This window comes from Manis pentadactyla, chromosome 2, assembly GCF_030020395.1.
Source record: "Manis pentadactyla isolate mManPen7 chromosome 2, mManPen7.hap1, whole genome shotgun sequence".
NCBI lineage: Eukaryota > Metazoa > Chordata > Mammalia > Pholidota > Manidae > Manis > Manis pentadactyla.
In genome coordinates this window covers 80,614,478-80,640,836 of record NC_080020.1, presented here as the reverse complement: position 1 = coordinate 80,640,836, position 26,359 = coordinate 80,614,478, and the positions used below count along the sequence as shown (strand labels likewise).

Here is a 26,359-nt window from a genome sequence, read left to right as displayed (position 1 = left end):
CACTTGAAATGCAAGTAGTCTCTAATAACCACAGGAAAGATCTCACTCCTGGATCTGGAGGGGAAAATGCTTAGCCTTTTTTTTCTTCTTCTGTGTCATTTTAGGTAAATCTTCCCCACTGTTGTTTTACTTCCATCCCTTCTCTGTGGCTCCGGAAATTTTTGTCATCAACAATCTCCACTTCCTTATGCATGTTCCTCTATTCTTATGTTAAAAAATATATACATTTTATTTTTAACTATCTTTTCTTCTCATCACCATTAAATATCCTCAAACAATATTTTTACACCAGTTACTCTGGCTTTATCTCACTTTGGAATCACCTGAAGAGCTTTTGCAATCCAGATGCTCTGGCTGCACCTTGCACCAGTGAGGTTACCAGGGATGGAACCAAACCATCAGTAGTTTTTTTGAACTCCCAGGTGATTCCAAAGTGCCACCAAGATTGCAAATCACTGCTCTGGAGCAGTGCTTCTCAAATGTTAATGTGCATATAGATCACTTGGGAATCTTTTTAAACTGTGGATTCTGACTTGAGCTGGATGGGTCCCTGCATTTCTAACAGGTTCACAGATGACACTGTTGCCGCCAGTCTCAGGACCTCACTTTGAGTAGCAAGACTGGAAGAATCTCTTGGAGTCCTTTTACGTGAGATCTGAGCTCTTTCAGAGTTTCCTACATTAGAAACTCATTTAGATTGGAGCTGGTTCTAGACCAGTGATTCTCTACTTTGGCTATACAATGCAACCACCAGGGAGCTTTAAAAAATAGTGATGCCTGGTTTCCACCACAAGAAAGTGATCTTGTTGGGCTGGTGTTCAGCCTGAGCATAAAGATTTATAAAAGTATCCAAGCTGATTTTTAAAAAATTTGCTCTAATATAATTTCCAAACCATATAATTCACCCATTTAAAGTGTACAGTTATATGTGTTCAGTATATTCTCAGTTGCACATTGTCTAATTTTATATTATTTTTGTTCCCTGCTAAAAGAAATCTGTACTCACCAGCAGTTACGGTTTATTTTCTACCTCCCCACCTTCCCTGTGGCCTTAGGCAGTCACTAATCCATGCTTACAGATTTGCCTATTCTAGAAATTCCATAAAAATGGAATTATACAATATGTGGCCTTTTGTGATTGGCTCCTTTCACTTAGCATGTTTTCAAGGTTTATCCATGTTGTAGCATACATTCCTTTATATAGCTGAATAATATTTCATTTTATGGATATACCATTGTTTCTTTATCCACTCATCAGTTGATGGACATTTGAATTGTTTCCACATTTTGGGTATTATGAATAATGCTGTTATGAATAATCATATACATATTTTTGTATGGACATTTGTTTTCATTTCTCTTGGGAATATACCTAGGAGTAGACTTGCTGGTCGTAAGACAACTCTATATTTAATCTTTTAAGGACCTGCTAAACTGTTTGCCAAAGCAGCTACACCATATGACACTGTCACCAACCATGTATGAGCACTCCAATTCCTCCATATCCTCATCATCACTTATTAATGTTTGCCTTTTTTATTATGGCCACCCTAGATGGTATGAAGAGGTATCTCATTATGGTTTTGATTTATATTTTCTTTTCATGTGCATATTGACTGTTTGTATAGCATTTTTTGGCAAAAGGTCTTTTTTTTTTGCCAAAAAAGGATTTAGATCCTTTGCTCATTTTTAAATTGGGTTATTTATCTTGTTATGATTGAGCTGCAAGAATTCTTGATATATTCTGGATGCAAGTCCCAGATCAAATATATGATTTGTTGATATTTTCTCCAATTTGGTGGGTTGTTTTTTTGCTCTCTTGATAGTATCATTTGCAGAACCAAGGTTTAAAATTTTGATGTAGTTCAACTTACCTGTTTTTTCTTTTATTGCTTTTGGTATTTTATCTACAAAACTTTAGCCTAATCCAGGGTCACAAAGATTTATTCCTATGTTCTCTTACATTTAGATCTCTAATCCATTCTAAGTTCATTTTTGTGTATGTTGTGAAGTAGGGATCCAATTTCATTCTTTTGCTTGTGGATATCTAATTATAGTGGTACCATTTATTGAAAAGAGTAGTATCCTTTCCCAATTGAAGTATCTTGGGACCCTTCTTAAAAATGCAGCTGATTCCAACACACAGCTCATGTTGAGAATCACTAATCTTGAATATTGCTATATGAGGTCATCACATTTGATTATATGTTCTAAATTCTTGATTTTTTTTTTTTTCTGTAGAGCAAAAATGGGTGTCTAGTTTAAGGCACTTATGTAATGAGCCCTTGTTTAGTGGTAATGCCTTCCTCTTGAAAGGAAGTCCTAGTTTCTCTGAAAATACCTTAAGAACTCTATTGATAACTTCCAAAATCAGTTCTTTAAATGTGCCAGAGTATAGGGATATAAGTACCTTGAACACAAATTTGTTGTATATGATACAATTTCTTCCTCAAAGGTGTGTGTACCAAAGTAAGCTGGAGGAAAAAAGTTACACTTGTATGTTTGTATGTTCATAATACAACTTTCAGTAAGATCACCACATCCTGTAGAATAAATAGTGGCCTCATTCAACTCATAAAATGTTCACAGGATTGACTGTTGCTGTATTACAACATGTGTTAGCTTTTATCTTCTTTATGTATGTATTTATACATAATGCTACAAATATTATAGTACTTCACAATTGTTTTGTACATTATGCTGTTCCAAAGTTTCATTTCCATACAACCAAAGCACTAGAAAGTGGACAATGTAAGTTGTATCAATAGTTTAACCTCTGACCAGTTCTGAAGGTTTCACTCATATGCAGTACAGCATCGTCTTTAAGAGCAGAGCCTTCCAGGGTTTAACCTCAATGCCACAAGGTTATATAAATTTGAGCCTTGTTTTTCTCACCAGCAGAGTGTGGATAACAGCACCTACTAATAGTGTTGATATGAGAATAAATGAGGCAACATATGGAAAGCACCCAGTGCTTGGGGTATATAAGTGCTTAATAGGCTGGAAGCTTAAAAGCACCACCACCTCTTACTGGCAAATGTGGATCCTGACTCTGCAGATGTGGAAAGAATATAACCAGATACAAGATATAAGACTACAGATAGATACAAGACTATACTAAGATATAGACACAAAAGTAGTATGTAGATACAATGGAACACTAATACTCCTATCCATTCTTCCTGCTGGCAAGAGTTCCCCTTATGAAGTACACTGGTGTAGCTACAGCTTTAATTTCTAAGACATGTTACGATATTCTCTGCCACGTGAAAGTCTCTTTTTAGGAAATTACTAGTGTTAAATATAGCTAATCACACAATCTACTCATTATGAACTGCCTGTAAAAAAAGATACACTGCAATCTGTTATTTAAGAATTTTCTCTGTTTTTCAGATTAAGCCTATGGTATAGTTTAGCTATATATACAACACTATCTTTATTAGACTGCTGATTCCATTTGCAAAATTTAAATCTCTGAATAATGATGTTCATGGGGAAAGACTTTTCAATAATCACATAAATTCATGGAATGCCCTGGTATTTTTTACAGCAATGTAATGGGTTTTTATTATGGCAAATGTTTGGGCTCTAAGCTAACAAGTTCAAAGCAGAGCTCTCTAATTAGCTTCTTTGAGGTAGGCACCTATGGGACTGTTAAAGATCCTTCTGCACGCTGCTCACTGCCCACCCCAGTATACGTTAACAGTTATGGAAGTAAGTAAACCATTATTTAAAGAAAAAGAACTAAAACACGTTATTCATACTGACCATTTAATGACAGAGACCTACCTCTAAGCCAGTGAAATGGGCAAGCTTCACGCATGTCCATAACAACCAGACTGGAGTTATTTGGGGAGTTTGTTTTGGCCAAGCTAGTTTGAGTAATAGTAGTTGGCATTTATAGAGCATTTTTTATGTGCTATATACCATTTCAAATGCTTTACAAGTATTATTATCTTATTTAATCCACAATACTACAATATAGATACAACTTCAGCACAGAGCAATTAAGTGATTTACAAGATTATGTGGTTGAGCCAGATAGATCGGGTTTGGGCCATAGGCAGACTAATTCCCAAATTCCCGACTCCTAACAACTATGCTAAATTGTCTCTCTAGAAAATTTAGACATGGTCTCAGAATCTCCTTAAATGTAATATGTTTCAATTCATCCTGCTTAATTTTAAGGCTCCATTAACAAATATCTTTATTAACTGCAAATGCCTCTTATTAACAAAAGAGTTAATCATTCTTCTCTTAAGGGCTTATATAAAATGGTACACAGTTCATTGTCTCTAATGACATTTCAATATTAACTTTAATTTACCCCAAATTTCATATTTTCTGAATTAGTGAAAAAAAAAAACACAGGGAAAGGAGGCACTGATCAGTGACTAGTTTCCAATATGCTATAAATATTTTTGAAAAGTCTACAGTTTCAGACACTGAGATCACAGCATTGTCCAATTATAGAGTTTCCAGTTTTCAACTTTCATGTTCCAACTGGTTGAAGGGTGGAGCAGTAAAACATTTCCCATAATAAATGAAATGCTATTACATTCCATACTTCTTTTACCACTAGCTGCTGACCATCTGTCATAAAAAAGACACACCCTGGAAGGCAGTGTCAAATTTTTAGAAGCAGAAATAGCCATGGCAATATTTTCTAAGATGAAATTTTGAAGAAACAAGGTTATTGATTAAAAACTTCAAGAAACACCTAGAGAGTAACAGCCATCCTGTTAGCTCTTTGTAAGCACCACCATCATATCATCTTCATATCAAGCCACTAAGTTGTGACTATGTTGTAGGCACTGTGCTAAGAGTTTTATACATATTCTTTCACTAAATCCTCATTTAAGTGCCTATGAGGTAGATACTACTAATGGTACACTTGACACATAAGGAAAATGATGCACAGAGATATTAAACAACGTGCCCAAAATTACACAAATAATAAGTGGAGGAGATGGGGCTTGAACCAGATCTAACTGCAGAATTTATATTTTTAACCAGTGTACTAGTGAAATTCCTTGTAGGACTTATTTTCCTTGTTATGTGGTGCAGGTATTACGTTTGTGTAAATCCCATGCTCCTCGAAAAGCCATTTCAACATGCAAATGTAACCATGAATAAAGAGTTTAGGCATGGAAATTACAAAATTTTGACTAAATCTGGCAAGGAAATATGCAACTTAAATTCATTTGATATAGAGTTATATGTGAGGAGAGAAATTTTCATTTACACTTTTATTAATGAATCTTAGTCCATTTTTAAAGTATGCTACTTAAGAAATAAGTAATATTATTAAAAATAACTGAATCATTCCTTTACCTTTAATTTTTCCTATTTACTCCTGAAAAAATAATTTGTAGGATTTCTGGGTTAGTATCAGGGCAAATCAGGAGGGCCTAATATGCCTTTTTTCTACTTTCCATGATAATACCCATGAAGAATTATAAAACGATAAAAACAGGAAACAGTGTTGGAAACTAAAGAGAACACCAGATGCTGAAGTCTCAAGGGGATTTTCACTAATGCCAATGCTGAAGAGATGAACATATTCTTGGATTCTACCATAAGACTTAAAACCTGATCCTAAAGAAAACAGAAAAAAAGATGGACTCACTTTGTCTACCACTAGCTATGGGACCCAGAGACTACTAAACAAAAAATGGGCAGTTATCTCCCATTAGCTGTTTTCAGAGCTAGCCCATCATCCCTTCCATGCCTCACCCCCAGGTGGGAATGCAAACTGGTGCAGCTACTGTGAAAAGCACTATGGAGGTTCCTCAAATAACTAAAAATAGAAATACCACATGACCCAGTAATTGACTTTCAGGAATTTACCCGAAGAAAACAAAACCTCTGATTCAAAGAGATATACACATCCTTATGTTTCTCACTGCATTATTTACAATAGCCAAAATATGGAAGCAACCAAAGTTAATCCAACCAAAGTCCATCAACAGATGAATGGATAAAGAAGATGTGGTACATATACACAATGCAATATTATTTGGCAATAAAAAAGAGAGAAATCATGCCATTTACAACAACATAGATGGACTTAGAGCACATTATGCTCAGTGAAATAAGCCAGGCAGAGAAAGACAAATACCATATGATTTCACTAATATGTAGAATCTAAAAACAAAACAAAACAAAAAGAACAAAACAGCACTGGACCCATAGACACTGAGAAATGACTGGTAGTTACGATGGGGATCTGCCAGTCTCTGTGGTAGGTGAGTGAAATAGTTGAAGGGTATAAAGACGCAAAAAATCTCATTCATAATATTAGTTAGTCACAGGGATGGAAGTATAGCATAGAGAATACAGTCAGTAGTTCTCTAACATCTTTCCATGTTGACAGATGGGACTACACTAGTTGGCGTGAGCATTTAATAACGTATGTAAGTGCTAAATCACTATGTTGTATACTTGAAAACCAATATAATATTATATATCAACTATACTTTAATAAAAAGTATCAAAAAAAGGTTGGTAAAGTAGAGAATCAAAAAAATAATACACTGTTTCTTAAATGTTTCACTTTAACTTGAAAACACATACATACTCCCTTGACAGTCTTTGACTGCAGAACTACTGGTTAGAGTTTCTTACCATCTTTATTTTATAAACCATACTTAAAATGCATCATCTACAGTTTCTAGTACTGCTTTTCTTAAATTGTTATAGGGGACCTAAGAGCATGTGAGTTTCCAGATTTCCATTAAATAACAGTGGCCACCTAAATGTGAATCTCTCTACATATCTCCTTAAAAACCATACTGAAAAGGAAAGAGAGTAAAACCACCTAATGCCCACGCCTATGACACAAGCAAGAGAAAGAACATGTTTAAACTCCAGATGGACATGAGGAAATAACCACCCAGGATCTGAAGAATCAGTGCCAGGGCCCACCCAGGGGCACAGTCAAACCGAGACTGCTCAAGAGGGTAAAGGGGGCACAGGAATAGATGGGACTCAGATCGTGTCTGGTAAAATAAACCCCAGAAAGAGGGCCCCACCCTGAGAGACAAAATGCTGAGGTGCAGGTCTGATACTTGGTGGATCAGAGCACTGGCTACTAGGGAATCAGAAGGAAGTGGCTCAGGCAGTATGCAGGACAACAGCAGCAGTCTCAGGAAGGCACCAGTTCTGAGAGGAGCAGTAGAAGAAGAGGTGGATGGTAAAGGGAAGGAAGGAAAAGGCAAAAGCTCAGGGTCCTACTGAAAGAACACAGTATCACTGAATTGTAAGAAGGTATAAAGGGGCAGCAGCTATTAAAAAAGAAAGTGCATTTCACTGAAGCAATAGAAGAAGGTGCTCTTGACCCAAGAAATGAACTAAACCGTCCAAACCCCACCCCGCAGACTGACCACTATGGCACATCCAGGAAAAGCTGATGCATCTGAAAGTGAACAACAAAAGAAACCCAGCATTTGAACAAAGTTACCATGGGAGTTTAAAAAAACAGCAAATGAGAATTCAAAAGTTTTGGCAAATGAAAACACTCCCTTACTATGTGGGGAGAAAAAGCCACAAAGCAGAAAAAAGGGTTACATGGTATTTCATCAGGAATTCAGTGTAATTAAATCAGCAGCTGCCAATATAAAAAAAATACCATGAATGAAAACATTTTAAATTCTGACACTGAACTAAGGGAAGAAATGAAAGGGCAAAAATCTCAGAAATGAAGGGACGTTATAAATCACAGGAAGAATATTATAAAGACATATAGAGAATAGAAAAGAAAAGAGAGAACATAATTCAAGATAAAGAAAAAATAAAGGATCAGAGAGAAATTGATACATATGTAATTAAGATTCAGTAATACCTATATTGGAGTTCCTGAAGAAGAAACATAAAACAATGGAACATAATATTTAAACTATGATTCAAAAATCTTTGAAATAAAAGAACTGAATACACGGACTGAGGACTCTATATTTTTGGGAAATTGACCCAGCATAGTCCTACCTTTGAGACATATCTTGTGAAAGTCTTAGGCCTTAATTAATAATACCAGTGATAATAAATATATTCTGTGCCTGCACACAGAAGGACTAGATACTTACAAAGAACATAAAATCAGGTTGACATTGAACTTATCAACACTAGCAATATACAAAACAAGTAAAGAGTGAGATAAGAAACTCAAGAAAAAAAAAAAGGCATGAGACAATGATTTTACATCAGAAGAACCGGTTTAGCTAAACATCAGAAAATGTTTAGCTGTGCAAGAATTCAAGGAATTCTGAGAAATCTATTAAAAAATGAATTCATCCAACTAAGACATAATTGAGAACACTTTAGAAATGGACAAGTGGTTACCACAGAATATATTACTGTAGAGCTAAGGTTAACATAATTGTGTATATAATTATTGAAACTGGAAAAAGAAGAACAAATGAAGCCCAAAGTCAGTAGAAGGAGGGACATAATAAAGATCAGAGAAGAAATAAATAAAATTGAGAAGAATAAAACAATAGAAAAAATTAATGAAACCAAGAGCTGGTTCTCTGAGAAAATAAAGAAAATAGATAAACTCCTAGCCAGATTTATTAAGAAAAAAAGAGAATCTACACACATAAACAGAATCAGAAATGAGAAAGGAAAAATCATAACAGACACAATAGAAATACAAAGAATTATTAGAGAATACTATGAAAATCTATATGCTAACAAACTGGATAACCTAGAAGAAATGGACAACTTTCTAGAAAAATACAACCTTCCGAGGCTGACCTAGAAAGAAACAGAAAATCTGAACAGACCAATTACCAGCAACAAAATTGAACTGGTAATCAAAAAACTACCTAAGAACAAAACCCCTGGACCAGATGGCTTCACTGCTGAATTTTCTCAAACATTAGGTGAAGACCTAATAACCAACCTCTTAAAGTTTCCAAAGAGTAGAAGAAGAGGGAATATTTCCAAACTCATTCTATGAGGCCAGCATCACTCTAATACCAAGACCGGGCAAAGACACCACAAAAAAAGAAAATTACAGACCAATATCCCTGATGAACATAGATACAAAAAAAATCAACAAAATATTAGCAAACCAAATTCAAAAATACATCAAAAAGATCATCCATCATGATCAAGTAGGATTTATTCCAGGGATGCAAGGATGGTACAACATTAGAAAATCCATCAACATCATCCACCACATCAACAAAAAGAAGGACAAAAACCACATGATCATCTCCATAGATGATGAAAAAGCATTTGATAAAATTCGACATCCATTCATGATAAAAACTCTCAACAGTTTATAGTTCATGATGCGTGATCAAAACCAAAAGTTTCTGTGATATGACTGCCCTTGCACTGTTCACCATGTAAGAACTTATTCACTATGTAAGAACTTGTTCACCATGTAAGAACTCATTCGTTATGCTTCAGAAGATTGGAGACTGTTGAGAATTAGGCTTGGGGTTGATTAATGATTGTGCATTGAGTCCCCTATACAGAATTTTATTGTTGTTAACAACCATTTGATCAATAAATATGAGAGATGCCCTCTCAAAAAAAAAACACAAAAACTCTCAACAAAATGGGTATAGAGGGCAAGTACCTCAACATAATAAAGGCCATATATGAGAAACCCACCGCCAACATTATACTTAACAGCAAGAAGCTGAAAGCTTTTCCTTTAAGATCAGGAACAAGACAAGGATGCCTACTCTCCCCACTTCTATTCAACATAGTACTGGAGGTCCAAGCCATGGCAATCAGACAACACAAAGAAATAAAAGGCATCCAGATTGGCAAGGAAGACGTTAAACTGTCCCTGTTTGCAGATAACATGATATTGTACATAAAAAATCCCTAAAGAATCCACTCCAAAAGTACTAGATCTAATATCTGAATTCAGCAAAGTTGCAGAATACAAAATTAATACACAGAAATCTGTTGCTTTCCTATACACTAATGATGAACTAGCAGAAAGAGAAATCAGAAAAAAAATTTCATTCACAGTTGCATCAAAAAGAATAAAATACCTAGGAATGAACCTAACCAAGGAAGTGAAAAACCTATACTCTGAAAACTACAAGACACTCATGAGAGAAATTAAAGAAGATACCAATAAATGGAAACACAACCCATGCTCATGGATAGAAAGAATTAATATTGTCAAAATGGCTACCCTGTCTAAAGCAATCTACAGATTCAATGCAATTCCTATCAAAATACCAACAGCATTCTTCAATGAACTAGAGACAATCATTCTAAAATTCATATGGAACCACAAAAGACCCCGAATAGCCAAAGCAATCCTGAGAAGGCAGAATAAACCTGGGGGGATTATCCTCCTCAAATTCAAGCTCTACTACAAAGTCACAGTAATCAAGACAATTTGGTACTGGCACAAGAACAGACCCACATGGAATAGACTAGAGAGCCCAATAGACTAATAGATATAAACCCAACCATATATGGTCAATTAATATATGATAAAGGAGCCATGGACATACAATGCGGAAATGACAGCCTCTTCAACAACTGGTGTTGGCAGAAGGGGATAGCTACATGCAAGAGAATGAAACTGGATTATTGTTTAACCCCATACACAAAAGTAAACTCGAAATGGATCAACGACCTGAATGTAAGTCATGAAACCATAAAACTCTTAGAAGACAACATAGACAAACATCTCCTGAGCATGAGCAACTTCCTCCTGAATGCATCTCTTCGAGCAAGGGAAACAAAAGCAAAAATGAACTCATGGGACTACATCAAACTAAAAAGTTTCTGTATGGCAAAGGACACCATTAACAGAACAAAAATGCATCCTACTGTATGGGAGAATATATTTGTAAATGAATATCTGACAAGGGGTTAACATCCAAGATATATAAAGAACTCACATGCCTCAACACCCAAAAAGCAAATAACCCGATTAAAAAATGGGCAGAGGATATGAAGAGACAGTTCTCCAAAGAAGAAATTCAGATGGCCAACAGGCACATGAAAAGATGTTCCACATCACTAATCATCAGGGAAATGCAAATTAAAACCACAATGAACTATCACCTCACACCAGTAAGGATGGCCAGCATTGAAAAGACTAAGAACAACAAATGCTGGCAAGGATGCAGAGAAAGGGGAACCCTCCTACACTGCTGGTGGGAATGCAAGCTAGTTCAACCATTGTGGAAAGCAATATGGAGGTTCCTCAAAAAACTAAAAATAGAAATATCATTTGACCCGGGAATCCCACTCTTAGAATTTACCCAAAGAATACAAGTTCTTAGATTAAAAAAGACATATGCACCCCTACGCTTATTGCAGCACCTTTTACAATAGCCAAGATATGGAAGCAACCTAAGTGTCCATCAGTAGATGAATGGATAAAGAAGATGTTGTACATATACACAGTGGACTACTATTCAGCCATAAGAAAGAAACAAATCCTACCATTTGCAACAATATGGATGGAGCTGGAGTATATTAAGCTCAGTGAAATGAGCCAGGTGGAGAACGACAAGTACCAAATGATTTCCCTCATTTGTGGAGTATAACAATGAAACAAAACTGAAGGAACAAAACAGCAGCTGACTCAGACTCCAAGAAGAGACTAGAGGTTACCAAAGGGGTGGGGTGTGGGAGGGCGGATGGGGAGGGAGGGAGAAGGGGTTGAGGGGTATTATGCTTAGTACACATGGTGTGGGGGATCATGGGGAGAACAGTGTAGCACAGAGAAGGCAAATAGTGAATCTGTGGCATCTTACTATACTGATGGACAGTGACTGCATTGGGGTATGGGTAGGGACTTGATAATATGGGTAAATATAGTAACCACATTGTTTTTTTCATGTGAAACCTTCATAATAGTGTATATCAATAATACCTTAATAAAAAAAAGTATGTCCTCCAATCACAACAGATTTTAAAACAACTCATTATTTGTATACCTCTACTGAAAATTACTTTAAAACATCCTAACTAATCAAAAGATTAATTAAAATTAGGAATGGAAGAATCATAAAATTATGCAATAAAAGGAGTGTTGGTGACATTAAAAGAAATTAAACATACAGATCAGTGTATGTAATTATTTTGTGCATGATTATAAAGTTGAATGCAGAAGAAAAAAATTCTTTGAAATGAAGAGTTATAAGATCTATAATAGTATATTTCAGAAATCTGGGTCTATGATCACAGATTGAACTAGCAAATACTTGAAAGTAGAAAATAGGCAGAAAAATTTTGATTAAGAAAGTAAAGACACGCTAAAATCGTCTTTGGACACTTCTGCTTCTTGCCAAGACAGAGTAACAGGCAGACTAGACTTAACCCTCCTGACTAAAATAATCTGAAGAAAAACAGACAGAATATACAAAACAACAGTTTTCAAAACATAGGATATCAGGCAAAGGACAGTTGTCCCTGAGGGGTAGGAAAATAAGGAGATGAGTCTTATCATTGACCTAGCTTACTACCTTGAGAGAGTTTCTAGCTTGGTGCAGGGAAGGAAAACGGAGGCATAACCCAATAGGCTCCCTGGGTTGATGAGTGCTGGCAGACCAAGTTCACAGAAGAAAGTACCAGAGAAGAGAAAGCTGCACCAACTGAGATTTGCGGAGAATTCTTTGGGAATATTTAGCTGAGCACTGATCAGATGTAGGTCATCAAAATGGAGTAAGAACCATCTGAAAGGATTAGAGGGAACCATGCCCAGTATTCAAGCAGGGTTGGGAAAAGCACCTATTTCCATCAGCCAGATCCACAGGTACTGGGTAGATTACTAGAGAGGGTTTTGACTCAGTAGTGGAGAACAGTCAGACTACACTGAGCACTGCTCTGGACCTGCCTAATCAATCATAAAAGCCATACCCAGAAGGAGCAAACTGTGTCTAACTTCATCTCAGAACAAAGCAAGAAGACCATAATAATATGTAAAAATCTAGTACAAAACAAGGTAAAATGCACAATGTCTGGCATCAAACCAAAGATCAAATAGCATGGAAACATGACCCAGAATGAGGAGAATAATCATTCAATCACCACCAAACCAGAACTGACACAGATGTTGGGATTGGTTATTATAACTGTATTCTTTATGTTCAGAAAGTTGAGTAGAGACATGGAGGATATAAAAAAAGACCCAAATTGCACTTTTAGAAGTGAAAACCTACAAAGTATGAGATGAAAAATATACTGGATGGAATTAGTAGAAGATTATATATTGAGAAAAAAAACTTGAAGACATAGTAACAGAATCTATCCAAAATGAAATAAAGAGAAAAAAAATTTTTTTAAATTAAAAGACTATCAGTGAGTGGAGGGCAACTTTAAAAAATTACTGACTATCTACATTTTTCCCAAATTAATTTTTAGGCTTGATCTCATTCAATGCAATTTTATAAGAAATAATTTAACTTATTTTAATTAAAAACAAAACACTCATTCACAAATTAATTTCAGGATTCATGAGAAAAAATAATAAGTGGGAATGTCAGGAACATTTTGTAAAGGAAATTTAATGGGGAGGTGAATAACTACTTCTGCCAGGTATTTAAGTATACCCTAAGAAGTATATTTACAGCATATTACAGATTACAACAGTAAGGTGCTAACCTGAGAACAGCTAAGTCAGTGGACTAAAACAGAAGGACCAACACAGGTAACAGTACTAATAAGAACTTAAAACATTATTGAAGTGATATTATAAATCAATGAAAAAGGAAATATTATCCAACAATAATAATGATGGAATTTATCATTCAATAATAATTATTCAAAACTCAGCTTGGGAAATATTTGGAATACAGTATATTTCAGTTCAAGAGGTTCTTAACTTGTGGCTCATTGATCATTATGCTTCATTAGGCTTCATGGAATCTGAAAGTGGGGTTTAAAGAAACTTATTTTCCCTTCAACTTTCCTCTGGAAACAGAATTTTTAGGGGGCTAAAGTCTTTATAATTTCATATCAAGTTTTCAAAATATTTTATGTCATCAGATAATATTTGATTGCTGCCTCTGTCATGTTATTACATCCTGAAGAGTTTCCCACTGATGAGAAAAACATTCCTACCTTTATGATTAGAGGTTCTGCTTTTGTTTATGTAAGTACAATGAAATATAAAATAAGTTTAAAAAAAACAAACATTATGAAGTATGAATCCTTTGAAATGTTCTGAAACAACATATAGGCTGCTTATCAAGTTAAAAAGCAGAAAAACCATTCAGAATTAGAAGGCATGTGGAGAAGCCATGTCCCCTAGACATAACAAACACACTCTGTGGCTTGGAACAGAAGAAAAACTGAAGTAGTTGAAGGAGCTCCTATTGCAAATAATGTCACCCATTCCAGGACTACTATTCCTTCTGAAAGTTTTATATTTTGAAGCAGGTGTAAGAGGAATTCATAACTACGCAACTAATGAAATATCTGATACTCTCAGCTCAGACAACTCTGTTACTGGCATCACTGGCATTCCTCTTTCATGAGACTTTTAAAAATTTTTTCAAAAAATGTCATTATCTTGAAAATGGTATTCCAAATAAATATCTGACTGGAAAAAATTTCCAGGACTCTGGGCACCGGTCAAGTGCCTCTGACATTTGGCTATTCATTTGCTTTTGCTGCTTTGGAAAAAAGCTCCGGATGCCAGTGCGGCATGGGTGCCAATGTTCTGCCACTGATCCCAAATGAAGGCTTGCCTAATGCTGTGAGGAGCATCAACTTCATCAGGCCCAGGGGGTCCAGTCATCTTTTCAGGCTCTTTTATCAAGACATGGGAGCAGAATGAGAGGAGTTCTTACTTATTAAATAGAAATCCGCTGGATTTCCAGAGGAAAGTCTTGAAATGCTTGATTAAACTTTGGGCAGGAATTTTACTTATTTTCAAATACAAAAGGAAGCCTGCTCTCATGGTTTGGCATACTTGGACACTATTTTTGCCTGTATCTTTTGGTTCAAGCCCTGCAGTCAACATTATGTATGCTGCTCAAGAATGGAGAGCTCCTGTTCTGTAAGAGCTGAGTCACCAGGAGTTCAGCATTCTGACACTGAAGACCTCCAATCTGGAGTTAAGGGTGACCAAACTTTCTACAGTTTCTCCTCAGGCAGAAGCAAACATGTGCCAAACTCTTAAAGGTTACTTTTGATCAAGATAATCTCAAAACTGAAATGTGAATTCACAATTCAAAATTTGATGATATGGATGAACATCAATGACTTGGACCTTGCCAAAGATAATAACCTCAGTGAATTGGGGACAGAGGAAATTATTCAAAATGAGTTAAACTGTTTCTCAACTCAAGCCTAACCTCATTTGGCAAAGAGCACCTCAGAGCTTTGACTCCATTTGCTATTGTGGGCTTTTACACGCCAGGGTTTACAATATTCTTGCCAATAAAACAAAACAAAAATCAGAACTGATTGGATGTCAACCATGACACATGCTGTCATCTCGAAACTGTCTCCTACTTCTTTAAGTCAAGGCTTCATATTAAAAGTTGGTGATAGGATGAACTGGAGTTCAAGTTTTGCTCTGTTTGGAAATCTTTGTGTTATTCCTTTTTTATCATGAAATAGACATTAATTATTACACTAAAAATGGGTGAGCATGGTATACGTTGTAAAGAATGTTTTCCATATTTTTCTGTGTGTAATTGCATAGAAAAGAATGTATAATTCATGTCTAATATCATAAAAATAAGTTCTATGTTAACTTTCATGCATGTTTGGGCACTTTTTTTCTGCAAGTTCAGAGATTAAAAAACCTAGGGGAAACACCCACTCTTCTGATTTAGATACTCACCTCACATAACACACACAATCATCTGACAATAATTCAAGAATCATAATCAAATTATGTGGAAGATAATCAAGCCACAACACTTAGAAGAAAATATAGATAAATATTTAGCATATTTCAGGCTGAGAAGTGTTCTATACAAAAAAGGAAGAGAAAAACTCATTTTTTTGATACTCATGGGAAAGATATCCACGTCAAATCACATCATCGGCAAAATTAAAAAGGCAAATAAGACATGAAAAAGATTTGCACAAAATACATCAGTCAAAAGATAAAAGAGCAAAACAAAAAAGGGCATATAAATCAGCAAGAAACACAAACCTCAGTAAATATAAAAAAGCATGAAGTGAACACTTCCAAAAGAGAAAACACATATGAAATATAAACATTTAAAAATTAATTTCTTTAATAATATAAGAAATTCAAGTTCAAATGAGACCATTTTGTCTATAATATTAGTGAAGATTTTTTCTTAAAGCTATATAAGGAATAGTTGTGAAGATGAGAACTCTCATTCATGAGTGGAATAAGAGTACATTGGCAGCCTTTTTGGAAAGCAGTTTTATAATGTGTGTCAAATGTTTTTAAAATGGTCATTCTCAAAATATTGTACGATATCACCTATGGTGGAGTCTCAAGGAAAAAAAGCCAAATTCAGAAACAGAGGAGAACAGTGGTTACCAAGGCCTGGAGTGGGGAAAATAAGAAAATGGTAGTCAAAGTGTACAAACTCCCAGCTCTAAGATGAATAAGTTCTGGAAACTAATATACAGTATGGTAACTATAGTTAACAATACAGTATTTTATATTTGAAAGTTATTAAAAATAGTATATCTTAAATGTTCTCAGCACACACACACACAAAAAAAGGTTAATAATGTGAGGCAGCGGATATGTTAAGTAGCCTTATTGTGGACATCATTTCCCTATATGTACATCAAATGATAACACTGTACACCTTAAACTTGCAGTGTTATATGTCAATTACATCTCAGTAGAGCTGGAAAAAAATTAATTGAAGTGGAATATTTTTCCTCACATTATCAGTAAGGGGTCAAAGTGGGGAAAGGTGCTACACAATGTTTAACTGGACCACAGAACCAGTACTCCTTCCCCTGAGTGTTCCTCAAGTACGTGTCTCTCTGGTTGCTACTTAACACCTTTCAGTTGGATGATGAAATATATAGACTTTAAGCAAAATTAACTTCCAGATTTAACTTGATACCTACTTTCCCCATTCTCTAGAATTAGACAAACTTTTTCAAAGCTTGTGTTCAACAGTAATATGAGAAAACAACTCTAAGTATGCAATAAAACTGAGCGGCATTCAAAAAATTAAAAAATTAAATGGCCATTTTCCACTTAATAATTTAACTTCAAATCATTTATATCTAAGGGGAAAATCCAAAAATAGACATAGGTTTTATGAAGAAGTCATTCATTGCACTGTTACTGATTTAAAAAAAACAACCCAGAGGAGGAGCCAAGATGGCGACAACGTGAGTAGGGCAGCAGAAATCTCCTCCCAAAACCATATATATTTTTGAAAATACAAATACAACTATGTCTAACAGAGAAACCAGAAGATACAGTACAACAGCCAGGCTACATCTACATCTGCATGAACTCAGCATCTCATGCAAAGGGTAAGATACAAGCCACAAATCGGCAGGACCCAAGAACTTCCCCCACCCCAGCTAACTGGCAGGAGGAAAGGAGTCAGAGCAGGGAGGGAGTGGGAGCAAAGGACTGCTAAATACCCAGCCTTAGTCATCCGCACCGGGAGTGCGGATGACATTGCATGGTGTGTTGGATATTAGAAAAACAGAGAAGTAAAATCTGTGAGTGGGTCCCCACAGCTGGTGCCCCCAGGACAAAAGAAAAGCGAGTGCTTTTTGATAGTCTTAAAGGGACAGGGGGTTCACAGTTCAATGGAATTGTCCCGGCACACTCAGCCCAGCAGGCTGGGAATCCTGAGGAACTTCAGGCGTCCTAACCCCCTAGGTGGCAACACAGCTCTGAACCCCCTCACAGTGATAAGCAGCCTGCCACTCATTCACCCCGGCTGGCGCTGCCCTGCCACAGTGGCGGAGCAGCCAGAGAGTGGCCCAACCCACAGCAACCGTCCAGAGTTTCTTCCCAGTGCATAGCCACCCAGGCTGGACCCAGAGGCTGCTGCTAGTGTGCAGCTACCTGGCACAGTGAGAGGAAGTCAGAGCAAGGAGTGAAGGGGCACTGTTCTCGCAGGAGAACACACCTGATGCACCTTCCACTCCCCGCAGGGCTCTCAGCTACCCCGAGGGCTGCCGTGCTCATGGCAGCTCAGGGATTAACCTGGAGGCTGTGAGCGGTGTGTGGGTGACCGATACAGGCAGTGGAGAAGGATAAGGCGACCAGCAAGCAGGAAGGGACTTTGTTCTCCCAGCTGAAACATGTGCTACCTGCCTAAGACTATGTCTATCACCATGAAAAGGCAGAAGAATCTGCTCCAGTCAAGAATTACCCAGACAACCCCAGAGGGAGGCCTTGGGAGACAGATATAACCAATCTTCATGAAAAAGAATTCAAAATAAAGGTCATAACCATGCTGATGGACTTGCAGAGAAATATGCAAGAGCTAAGGGATGAAGTTAGGAGGGAGATTACAGAAAGGAAACAATCTCTGGAAGGACTAAAGAGCAGACTGGATGAGGTGCAAGAGACTGTTAATAGAATAGAAATCAGAGAACAGAGAGAAGCTGAGGCAGAGAGAGATAAAAGGGTCTCCAGAAATGAAAGAATATTAAGAGAACGGTGTGACCAATCCAAATGGAACAATATCTGCATTACAGGGATACCAGAAGAAGAAGAGAGATAAAAAAGGGTTAGAAAGTGTCTTTGAAGAAATAATTGCTGAAAACTTCCCCAAATTGGGGGAGGAAATAGTCTCTCAGACCATGGAAGCCCACAGATCTCCCAACAAAAGGGATCCAAGGAGGACAACACCAAGACATATAATAGTTAAAATGGCAAAAATCAAAGACAAGGACAGAGTATTAAAGGCAGCCAGAGAGAGAAAAAAGGTCACTTACAAAGGAAAACCCATCAGGCTATCATCAGACTTCTCCACAGAAACCCTACAGGCCAGAAGAGAATGGCATGATATATTTAATGCAATGAAACAGAAGGGCCTTGAACCAAGAATACTGTATCCAGCACGATTATCATTTAAATATGAAGGAGGGATTCAACAATTAGCAGACAAGCAAAAGTTGAGGGAATTTGCTCCCACAAACCACCTCTACAGGATATTTTAACGGGACTGCTCTAGATGGAAGCACTCCTAAAGCTAAATAGATGTCAACAGAGAAAATAAAATCACACCAAAGAAAGCAGACCAACCAAATACTAACTAAAGGCAAAAAATAAAATAAACTATTCACAAAAGCATTCAAAGGAAACACAAAAGGGTACAGAATAAAACACCTAACATATAAAGAATGGAGGAGGAAGAACAAGAAGGGAGAGAAATGAAGAATTATCACACTGTGTTTATAATAGCTTAATAAGTAAGTTAAATTAGACAGATAATAAAGAAGCTACCCTTGAACCTTTCATAACCACAAATCTAAAGCCTGCAATGGCAATAAGTACATATCTTTCAATAGTCACCCTAAATGTTAATGGGTTGAATGCACCAATCAAAAGACAAAGAGTAACAGAATGGATAAAAAAGCAAGACCCATCTATATGCTGCTTACAAGAGACTCACATCAAATCCAAAGACATACACAGACTGAAAGTCAAGGGATGGAAAAAGATATTTCATGCGAACAATAGGGAGAAAAAAGCAGGTGTTGCAGTACTTGTATCAGACAAAATAGACTTCAAAACAAAGAAAGTAACAAGAGATAAAGAAGGACATTACTTAATGATAAAGGGGTCAGTCGAACAAGAGGATATAACCATTATAAATATATATGCACCAAATACAGGAGCACCAACATATGTGAAACAAATACTAACAGAATTAAAGGAGGAAATAGAATGCAATGCATTCATTCTAGGAGACTTCAACACACCACTCACTCCAAAGGACAGATCCACTAGACAGAAAATAAGTAAGGACACAGAGGCACTGAAGAACACACTAGAACAGATGGACCTACCAGATATCTACAGAACTCTACACCCAAAAGCTACAGGATACACATTCTTCTCAAGTGCATATGGAACATTCTCCAGAATAGACCACATACTAGACCACAAAAAGAGCCTCAATAAATTCAAAATGATTGAAATTCTACCAACCAACTTCTCATACCACAAAGGTGTAAAACTAGAAATAAATTGTATAAAAAACACAAAAAGGCTCACAAACACATGGAGGCTCAACAACATAGGCTCTTAAATAATCAATGGATCAATGACCAAATTAAAATAGAGATCAAACAATATATGGAGACAAATGACAACAACAGCACAAAATCCTATCTTCTTTGGGACACAGCGAAGGCAGTACTAAGAGGAAAGTGTATAGCAATCCAGGCCTATTTAAAGAAGGAAGAACAATCCCAAATGAGTAGTCTAAATTCACAATTATTGAAACTGGAAAAAGAAGAACAAATGAGGCCCAAAGTCAGTAGAAGGAGGGACATAATAAAGATCAGAGAAGAAATAAATAAAATTGAGAAGAATAAAACAATAGAAAAAAATCAATGAAACCAAGAGCTGGTTCTTTGGGAAAATAAACAAAATAGATAAACCTGTAGCCAGACTTATTAAGAGAAAAAGAGAATCTACACACACATCAACAGAATCAGAAATGGGAAAAGAAAAATCATGACAGACCCCACAGAAATACAAAAATTAGAGATAACTGTGAGAATCTATATGCTAACAAGCTTGAAATCCTAGAAGAAATGGACAACTTCCTAGAAAAATACAACCTTCCAAGACTGACCAAGGAAGAAACAGAAAATCTAAATAGACCAATTACAAAAGAAAAAAAATCAATGAAACCAGGAGCTGGTTCTTTGAGAAAATAAATAAAATAGATAAGCCCCTAGCCAGACTTATTAAGAGAAGAAGAGAATCTATATATGTAACCAGAATCAGAAATGGGAAAGGAAAAATCACTATGGACCCCACAGAAATACAAAGAATTGTTAGAGAATACTATGAGAATCTATACGCTAAGAAGATGGAAAACCTAGAAGAAATGGACAACGTCCTAGAAAAATACAACCTTCCAATACTGACTAAGGAAGAAATAGAAAATCTCAACAGACCAATAACCAGCAATGAAATTGAATTGGTAATCAAAAAACTACCCAAGAACAAAACTCCCAGGCAAGATGGACTCACTGCTGAATTTCATCAGACATACAGAGAAGACATAATACCCATTCTCCTTAAAGTTTTCCAAAAAATAGAAGAGGAGGGAATACTTCCAAACTCATTCTATAAAGCCAGCCTCACTCTAATACCAAAACCAGGAAAGACACCACAAAAGAAGAAAATTACAGACCAATATCCCTGATGAACATAGATGCAAAAATATTCAACAAAATATTAGCAAACCGAATTCAAAAATACATCAAGAGGATCATACACCATGATGAAGTTGGATTCATCTCAGGGATGCAAGGATGGTACAACATTCGAAAATCCATCAACATCATCCAACACATCAACAAAAAGAAGGACAAAAACCACATGATCATCTCCATAGATGCCGAAAAAGAATTCGACAAAATTCAGCACCCACTCATGATAAAAACTCTCAACAAAATGGGAATAGAGGGCAAGTACCTCAACATAATAAAGGCCATATATGATAAACCCACAGCCAACATCATACTTAACAGCGAGAAGCTGAAACCTTTTCCCCTAAGATTGGGAACAAGACAGGGATGCCCACTCTCCCCACTGTTATTCAACATAGTACTGGAGGTAGTAGCCACAGCAATCAGACAAAACAAAGAAATACTGAAGGCATCCAGATTGGTAAAGAAAAAGTGAAACTCACTATTTGCAGATGACATGATATTGCACAGAAAAAAACCCTAAAGACTCCACTCCAAACTACTAGAAGTAATATCTGAATTCAGTACAGCTGCAGGATACAAAATTAATACACAGAAATCGGTTGCTTTCCTATATATCAATGATGAACTAGCAGAGAGAGAAACCAGGAAAACAATTTCATTCCCAATTGCATCAAAAAGAATAAAATACCTAGGAATAAACCAATCCAAGGAAGTGAAAGACCTATACTCTGAAAACTACAAGACACCCTTAAGAGAAATTAAAGAGGACACTAACAAATGGAAACTCATCCCATGCTCTTGGCTAGGAAGAATTAATATTGTCAAAATGGCCATCCTGCCCAAAGCAATCTACAGATTTAATGCAATCCCTATCAAAATATCAACAGCATTCTTCAATGAACTGGAACAAATAGTTTTAAAATTCACATGGAACCACAAAAGACCCCAAATAGCCAAAGCAATCCTGAGAAGGAAGAATAAAGCAGGGGAGATCTTGCCTCCCAACTTCAAGCTCTACTACAAAGCCACAGTAATCAAGACAATTTGGTACTGGTACAAGAACAGACCCACAGACCAGTGAAACAGAATAGAGAGTCCAGATATTAATGCAAACATATATGGTCAATTAATATACAATAAAGGAGCCATGGATATACAATGGGGAAATGACAGCCTCTTCAACAGCTGGTGTTGGCAAAACTGGACAGCTACATGTAAGAGAATGAAACTGGATCATTGTCTAACCCCATACACAAAAGTAAATTCGAAATGGATCAAAGACCTAAATGTAAGTCATGAAACCGTAAAACTCTTAGAAAAAAACATAGGGAAAAATCTCTTGGACATAAACATGAGCAACTTCTTCATGAACATATCTCCCCAGGCAAGGGAAACAAAAGCAAGAATGAACAAGTGGTACTATATCAAGCTGAAAACCTTCTGTACAGCAAAGGACACTATCAATAGAACAAGAAGGCATCCTACAGTATGGGAGAATATATTCATAAATGATAGATCAGATAAAGGGTTGACATCCAAAATATATAAAGAGCTCATGCACTTCAACAAACAAAAAGCAAATAATCCAATTAAAAAATGGGCAGAAGATCTGAACAGACACTTCTCCAAAGAAGAAATTCAGATGGCCAATAGACACATGAAAAGATGCTCCACATCACTAATCATCACAGAAATGCAAATAAAAACCACAATGAGTTATCATGTCACACAAGTAAGGATGGCCACCATCCAAAAGACAAACAACAAATGTTGGAGAGGTTGTGGAAAAAGGGGAACCCTCCTACACTGCTGGTGGGAATGCAAACTAGTTCAACCATTGTGCAAAGTAGTATGGAGGTACCTCAAAAAACTAAGAATAGAAATACCATTTGACCCAGGAATTCCACTCCTAGGAATTTACCCTAAGAATGCAACAGCCCAGTTTGAGAAAGACATATGCACCCCTATGTTTATTGCAGCACTATTTACAATAGCCTAGAAATGGGAGTAACCTAAGTGTCTATCAGTAGATGAATGGATAAAGAAGATGTGGTACATATACACAATAGAATATTATTCAGCCATAAGAAGAAAACAAATCCTACCATTTGCAACAACATGGAAGGAGCTAGAGGGTATTTTGCTCAGTGAAATTAGCCAGGTGGAAAAAGACAAGTATCAAATGGTTTCAATCATCTGTGGAGTATAAGAACAAAGAAAAAAACTGAAGGAACAGAACAGCAGCAGAATCACAGAACCCAAAGAATGGACTAACAGTTCCCAAAGGGAAAGGGACTGGGGAGGATGGGTGGGAAAGGAGGGATAAGGGGGGAAAAAAGGGGGCATTACTATTAGCAGACATAATGTAGGACGGAGGTCCAGGGAGTGTTGATTCTTTAGCAGCTTACTACGCTGATGGACAGTGACTGTAATGGGGTATGTGTGGGGGACTTGGTGATGGGTTTGTCTAGTAAACATAATGTTCCTCATATAACTGTAGATTAATGATACCAAAAAAGTGTTAAAATAGGATATAAAAATAAACATAAAATTGATTGCAAACAGAAAAAAATACATACATGAGTGTGGCTATGAGCCAATAAAATTTTATGGACACTGGAAAACAAAACAAAACAAAAAAAACAACCCAAATTTATTTTAAGGGAATGGGTAAGTATAGCTAGGACATATGATAGAATATGCTGTCATTAAAAGTGTTTGCAATGAGTTTCTTGGCTGACATGATCAAAAGTGATGATACATTAAGTGAGGGGAAAAAAGAAGTAAAAAAAGTGCTGAGAAAAAAATTGTAAGGAAATATGACCAAATGTGTATGGTAGCTGTTTCAAGGTGAGATTTAGGTGATTATTTTTATTGTGTGTACTTTGAAAGTATATATTTCAAGGTAGATATGTACATATAATGAGCATATATTACTGGTACTCAGGAACATAAAAATAAAGTAACTGCAGAATACATATGTACATATCAAGTTTAGATCATGGATAGAGGTAGAAATATTTTAAAGAAAAAGAGAAATGTTATCTTGTATGAAGAAGCAAATAATGAGTATAAACTTTCCAAACATCTGATGAGAGAAAAGACTATTGAAGTGGTTCAGCAACTTCAATACTATTCTCTTCAAATGGCAAATCATAAGATGGTCATTATCTTGAAATTAAAAAATCAACTTCTTGGGCAAGAATAAGAAAAAACAATTTGGGGACCCCCTCCACCAAGTAGGATTTACAAGAAGGATTGAAATAATAGCTGGAAAAGGTGAGGAAAGAACTACCATTGCTTTAAATTTTGCTATTTGAAAAATGGTCTTTTCAATTTGATAAATTCTCTGAAGAAAACTTGAGAACTTTGAGTTGCAAAATAATTTAAAGAAAAATGTTATAAAGCTAATCGAATCCAATTTTCCTTCATGTTTATTAGAGATGAGGATGGTCCCTAGTTTCACCCCCCAATGAGACTCATCAGAAAAAGATCATGAGACTCCATGCTTGTGAGAAGCTGAGCAGCCCCACCAACTGGTTCTTCCAGCCATTTCTGAACCCACAGGAAATGTTAAACTTTAACATTTAAACTTTAGTGGTATCAAACTTCCTTTGCATAAAATAATCTTATGCCAAACTGTACAATTATTAATATGGAAGATTATTAATTACAGGAACATCAATAATATAAAAAAATCATAAATAGCCTATATATCCAGCACATGGGGATTAGTTAAATTATGGTATACAGACTGTGTACCATGGATTACAAATTTAAATGTCTACCATGACCAGGTAAGTAACATAAATGAAGGAAGGGGGTTTGGGCTGGGAATGGGAGCAATGGAGACTGTTGAAATACTTCATCTAAGGAAGACAGCAGCTACTTGGTTTCTGTCAGTTGCTGGCTTTGTGGATAAGCAGTTCCCATGTTGCCAGAATTTTCTATTTTTAAAAAACTTTTTATTTGGAAGTAATTTCAAATTTACAGAGTTGCAAAAATAAGAAATAGCTAAAGAACATCTATGCCCTTGACCCAGATTATTTTGTTAATATTTGACTCAGTTTGTATCCTCTCTGTGCACACCCATGTGTTTCACAGGAAAACACACACACACATACACACGCACACACATTTTGTGTATCTATTGAGATATATATTGAAATGCACATGCAAACAATTTTTTTCTGATTCATTTGAGGGTATGTTACCTGTTATCATGATCCTTTACCTCTTAATACCCCACAGTTTATTTCCTAAGCATAGAAACCCTATTATTTTTGAGATGGGGCATCTGGGGTGGGATGAGGAAGGCAGAACATGAGGAAGTTGTCTCCCCCTGGCCACCAGGACACCTATCAATCAGCTACTACCCCTTGCTGTAACATCAGAGGCTGAAAACTATTATACCAGACAACTCTCATTCCATCAGTAAAAACAGTATCTCCAATATTTGTACATTTATTTATAAATTGGATATATATACTAATCTACTAATATATAAAGCTTACTTATATATAAAATACATACTTATAAAGGATGAGATAAAACTAAATACAAATACAAGTTTTATGGTTTTCTTCCTTTACCTCTGAAGGTGTGCACCTCCCCATTTGGGGACCACTTTTCTATACTATGGTGGCAAACAGGAAAAGCACTGCTACCATTTCCAAAGCTCAGTCTAGGTTCTGCTCCCCAGATATATGCCCACTCTCTCCATCACAACACAGTTTTGTTGCCTTCATAGAGCTTACTGCTACCAGAAGTCATCTTGCTTATTAATGTATTTACTTGTATATTTTCTTTTTCCCCCCATTAGAATATAAGCTCCATGAGCGCCAAGATCTTATCTATCTTGTCTACTCCTAACAACTCTGCACCTAAAACAGTGCTTGGCACATAGTAGGTGTTCATTAGATACTTATGAACTGCTAGTTCCTAGCTTGCATTCCAGCTCTTTCCCTCTGCCTGGTCCTCCAGTCTCCCGGCAGGCAACAGGGCAGGGCCCCTGACACCCTGCAGGCAGCAAACAATACCCTAT

General features: G+C 36.3%; 1 protein-coding gene across 3 annotated transcripts in view; it reads right to left on the bottom strand.

The window, feature by feature from the left end:
* The window catches only part of ARSB (arylsulfatase B), a 185,170-nt gene that overhangs the window by 68,978 nt on the left and 89,833 nt on the right, over positions 1–26,359 (bottom strand). The window lies entirely within an intron of this gene.